Here is a 6,158-nt window from a genome sequence, read left to right as displayed (position 1 = left end):
TGCCTATTTTAAACACCATACAAATTGAATTGTACAATAAATGCTTTGTGACTGGATTCCCCTTAGGATAATATGTTCAAGTTTCACCCATATTATAGTATATGCATCCAATAATTTATGACTTTTCACTGTTGAGTATATTCCATCATATGAGAATCTGACATTTGTTTATCCATTCATTAGTTATTGAATCCATAGGGTATTGTACCATTTTGGTCATTATGCACAGTACTACCATGTACATCCATATCCAAATCATTCTCTAAATGTACATTTGTAGTCTCTTGGGTATATATCAAGGAGAGGAATTCCATGCCACTTGTGAATTGTATTACATATTGCTCCTATCATCTGATATGCTTTAGCTTAAGCATCAGACTTTATATTATGCTCTCACATGATAGTCATAACACAGGCTAATTATTTTAACCCTGGTAGTAGATAATATTTGTACAACTAGTTGCAAACATAAGAAATAGAGATGTCTGAGTATGTGTTTAGTGGAATTTGGATTGTTTTTTGGAAATACGAATTTACCCCACACTTGATCAGACATTATAATAAAAACATTTGTAGAGACAACTAGAATGTTAGGTACATTCTTTATCTCCTTCATACATTCATCCTTGTTTACTTGTAAAATATTTTGTTAAAGAATTATCAAACCAGATTGTAAAATTTCTAGTTATTTACTTTGCTCATTGTTTTTGTTTGGAGTTAATTTTTATAATATAAGCTCAATTGTGGTGATATAGTATATATGATTTATTAAAGCTTTCCTGAGGATTCAGAAAGCAAAGTCAGCCTCAAGCTATAGAGATCAGGCAGTGGTGATACACACCTTTAATCCCAGTAGCCAGAAGATAGGAGGTGGTGGTACACATCTTTAATCCTAAGACTCAGGATTAAGAGGTAAATGGACCTCTGTGAGTTCAAGGTAACCCAGATCTATACAAGATTGATGTAGTCCTAAAGAGAAACAGCTCACACAAGGAGGATCTCAGCACCTGGGATCACATGCCTTTAATCTCAGCACTAAAGGGGTATAAAATATAGGGGCAGGGTCTTCAGTAGTCATTATCTGGCATTCATTCTCCAGCCACACTGAGGATAGGAGGAATTCACTCTCCAGCCCCATTGAGGATAGGAGGACACTCAGGACTCTCAGGACTCTCCAGCCATGCTGAGGAAAGGCTTCAGTCTGAGGTTCGGTGGAGCCAGGATCACATTTCAGTCTGAGGTAGAGTGAGAGCTAGTGCCAAGCCGCTTTGCTTTTCTGATCTTCAGCTTGAAACTTGAAAACCAATATCAGTCCCTGGGTCTTTTATTTTTCATGCAACACTCAACAACTAATATAAAGTGTAATTAATACACTACACGAGAATAAAAGTAATTAATGGTTATGGTGGTAACTTTGACCTCTAGAGATAGCCTCTACCAACAAAGCTACTTCAGTGAAAAGTGTGAGACGCACTAACCACTAGTCCTCAGTTTTCAGTGTGTGTGCCATAGTGAATATGTGTGTGTGTGTGTGTGTGTGTGTGTGTGTGTGTGTGTGTGTGTGTGTGTGTTGTATGTGCATAAAGTCATGCACAAAAGCTAGAGGAAGATATCAGGTGCCCGGCTCTATCACTTCTTGGTTTATTCCCTTGAGACAAGGTCTCTCATTGAACATAGAGCTAGGATGGCAGCTAGAAAGACCCAGTAATCACGGTCTCCAGGTATGTATAGTTGCTCTAGGAATTTTGTTCAGGTCCTCTTAATGCAGTAAGCACTTGCCACCTTGCCACTGAGCAATCTCTCTAGTCCTCATTTTTTTTAATATGGAAGAAATTTTATGAATGTGAGGCACCCATGGATATAGTTGTTGGTGTTTAAAAGTATAGAAATGTTTATGGCTGGTTAACAGCAAGTTCCCCTTTTAGCTATAACTCCAATTGATATCCCAGTTTTCAACCACTGTCCCAGAAAATGTTAATGAACAGGTACTAATAGAATCTTTTTAAAAGGAATGATATAACCACCTTATGTTGACACGGCTTACATTTTTAGTAAATGATACCTACGTGTGGGACTTAATGAAAACATGATTAATGGCCACCAATTTTCGGTAGTTTGATTTTAAAATATCCAATTCCCTTTTAAATCAGTGCATCCACAACTTCATCTTCCCACAGACTATTTGGGAACCTTGTTAAAACACACTTTCTGCCAGGCATTGGTAGCACACACCTTTAATCACAGCACTCAGGAGGCAGAGGCAGGTGTATCTTTGTGAGTTCGAGGCCAGCCTGGTCTCCAGAGCGAGTGCCAGGATAGGCTCCAAAGCTACACAGAGAAACCCTGTCTCGAAAAAAACAACAACAACAAAAAACCACATTCTATGGATAGAAAAAATATGGTATATTTACACAATGGAGTACTACTCATCGGAAAAAAACACAATGGAATCTTGAAATTCGCAGGCAAATGGATGGAACTAGAAGAAACCATCCTGAGTGAGGTACAATCACAAAAAGATAAACATGGTATGTACTCACTCATTTTTGATGTTTAGACATAGAGCAAAGGATCACTAGCCTACAATCCACACTGCCAGAGGAGCTAGGAAACAAGGAGGACCCCAAGAGAAGATTGCATAGTCCCTTGAAGAAGGGGATGGGGACAAGAACCCCTGACCAAATTGGAGCCCGGGGGCAGGGAGAGGAAGGAGAGTCTTCATTCAGTTGTTGGAAGCAGAAACAGACACCCACAGCTAAGCACTGAACCATACTACTGGATTTCAGTTGTGGAGAGGGAGGAGGGTTGAGCAAAGGAGCCAAGACGGGGATGGAGAGACCTGCAGAAACAGTGGACTTGATCTACTACTGATAGCATGGAGACCCTAGTCATAAAGCTGTGGAAACAGCATTGGACCAAACCAAATCCTCTGAATGTGGGTACCAGCTAGGTGGCCAAGACAGTCTATGGGTCCTCTAACAGCGGAGCCAGTCTTTATCCCTGGAGCACAAATGGACTACAGAGGGATACTATTTTGGTCCAGATACAGCAAGGAGGGCCTAGGCCCTCCCCCAAACAATATGACAGACTTTGAAAGTACTTGGTGGACCGCCTCACTATCCCTGGGGAGGAGTCGGGGTGGGATGGGGTAGGTTGGGTGGGGAACATGCGAGGATGGGAGGGTGAGGGAATGCATGGGAGGGGAGGGGATGGATATGTAAATATGAGTAATTAAAAATAATTTTAAAAAACACACATTCTAGTTGAGCAGGTCTAGTGTAGGGTGAGGAGGTCTGAGTTTCTAGCTCCCAGGTGACCAGATGATGCTGTCTCTGGGGTCCACACTTGGAGTAACAAAACTTTAAATGACTGTCCCCTAACAACACTATACACACTTTGAATCTTATTGTACCCAAACCAGCTATAGACTAAAATGTAGCTAGTGTCACTTCAGATTAACCAACAAACTAAATGACAGCTAAAGCCTTTCCATAGCACAGTCTCTGGAATTGGTTTTGGGCATTTCTTCCTGCATACACTTCCTCAGGCATTTGAGGACACTATTTGGAAGAGCCAGTCACCTGGAAGACTGACCTCTGGATAATATACCCACATGCCATATTATTAGGTGGGTTAATATAAAGCTCAGAAAATAAAAATAAAGCAAGCAGATGAATTGGGAAACTTTAAAAGTTGTATAACAATAATATGATGTGGGGCTATCCTAAGTCACAGAAGAGTGAGAGAGATTTTCAAAAATATTGTGTGGAGCCCTATCCCAAAGGATACGATAGACTCTGATGACAGCCTATGGAAGGCCTCACCATCCAGGGGGAGCAGACAGGATATGTGATAGGTAGGGTTTTATTTGGGGGGATGTTAGGGGAGGATGGCAGGAGTGGGAACTGGGATTGTCATGTAAAACAATCTTGTTTCTAATTCAAATAAAAAATCTGCAAAAAAATATTGTGTGGAGAGACACACAGAGACACAAACTGGTGGAGGTGGGGAGATGGGAAATTGGATTAAGAAATCTAAGCTTATTCCAAAATTCTTATTAACAACTTGGTAAATGGAGTTTTGAATACCAGAGTATTAGGCTGGGGGTGGATTTTGGAGAAGTAAGTTTGGCATTGAACATACTATGGACCATATTCATAGGCAATATAGTGTTTTGGTCTGTAGTTATAAATGCAGGTTCACATCCCAACTCTGCCATTTGTTTAAATGTGAGGTCTTAGGAAAGTAACAATTTCTCTGAAGCTGCATTTCTCTTCTTTTCTTTTCTTTTCTTTTCTTTTCTTTTGGTTTTTCGAGACAGGGTTTCTCTGTGTAGTTCTGGAGCCTATCCTGGCACTTGCTCTAGAGACCAGGCTGGCCTCGAATTCACAGAGATCCACCTGCCTCTGCCTCCCGAGTGCTGGGATTAAAGGTGTGCTCCACCAACGCCTGGCCTGAAGCTGCATTTCTAAACATAAGAAAAGGCACAGATTTATTAATGAAAAAGACATGCTGTACATTAAGTGCTGGGACAATACCAGCAGGGATATTCAAGGTTGTTTGTAATCCCAAAGTAATTTACAGTAACATGCACAATTGAACATCGAATAGAATGCCATTCTACTTTTAACGTGCTTTTAGAGAAACACTTATTTGCAAAGACTTGAAGTAGATTGTGATCAAGACATTTTTACATGATATACATAATTTAACTTAAAAACCATTTACTTTATATAATCAGCAAAATGTTAGTTTACGAAAGCAAAAAGTGCTCTAAATGCTCTGCTCTGAGCTGAAACAGGCTGTTTTTTATAGGAGCATCTGGGTAGACCTGGCTGGGTTCAGAGTAGAGGTAAAGGAACCATCCGATGCTGATGCTCCTTGCCATAACTATAACCATAAGGGTACTGACTGACAATGGAAATTAAAGGGAAACCAGAAATGAAGGAAGACAAGAGGTACCTACATTTGCTGCACTCATTACCATTTCACTGTGAGGAAGAGGAGAAATGATGTACCTTAATATACCCTTCACGCTCGGATGACTTTGCACTAGTAAATGCGCCATGTCCAGGCTCTCAGAGGGTTTCTTCCATATTCTGAAGAGAGCTGCTCCACTACCTATTGCCTTTTGGTAGAAGAAAATCCCAGATTGTGCTGTTTAGGGGTTTCGTTTGCTGTTGTTGTTGTTTGGGGGCTTTTGCTGATGGTAGCTGTGGTATTTGCCATGTACAAGAACTTTCTTGTGACAGCCCACATCTTGGTAGACTTAACCTGGACACACTTCTTCAGGGCAGAGTTCAGTGGCTCCAGGATTCCTAATCTGAGTGTGTCCCACCCAGCCCATAGTTTTAGCCACATGGTCATATGTCTTCATTTGGGACACCTTGCCAATTTGTCTGACCCTTTATCTGAATTCTTTCTGTAAGCCAGTTGCACTCTCAGTCTTGTCTTTTGCTCCAGGAATTGAGTTAGCTTAACAAATAAAAACAGCCCTCAAATAATTTCTCACAGCAGACTTCTTTCATCTTAGTGTGTAAGAAGTTTTCCAACATTGCCAAGATACCAAGAAATGAAGTGTGCCCTACAAGGAATTTTGTTTTTCTTAAAAACAGTTTGAGAAAAAGAAAATACCCTCATAAATAGTTTGGATACCTAAAAAGTTGAACTAGAGATTTTCCATTGTTTATAACAGTAAATAAACAGAGGCAGCATGAAAGAAGAGAGTCTCAAGGTGTGAAGAATGCACGTGGTTTCTGAAATTTATATTTTTTCGTTATGAGCAGAAATTTAGGCAAGAATTTTGAGCAAATCTTACCGCCAACTTTGAGTCCTTGGTTAAATCACTTCACTTGCTAGTGCTTTCCATTTACTAGCGAGCATAGCAGAGGGTCTACTTCAAATGATTTCTGGGAGGATTACCTGAGAAATCACCTAGTACCTAGCTGGCGCTAATTAAATGGAATGTTGCTGCAGGCTACTGCTTCCTGGATGGGCCATTACTCAAAAATGCTGGAAACTTTGTTCTCAACAAATTAGTCCTCTCACTATAAAAGAACTAGAAGCATTGTTGTCATACCCAGGGTTAGCTTATTTGAATTACAAAAAAAAATTAACTTTATACCGGCAAAACTTAACTGGTGGCGGGACCGTTTCGA

The sequence above is a fragment of the Cricetulus griseus genome, chromosome X, assembly GCF_003668045.3.
Source record: "Cricetulus griseus strain 17A/GY chromosome X, alternate assembly CriGri-PICRH-1.0, whole genome shotgun sequence".
NCBI lineage: Eukaryota > Metazoa > Chordata > Mammalia > Rodentia > Cricetidae > Cricetulus > Cricetulus griseus.
This window is presented reverse-complemented; position numbering follows the sequence as displayed.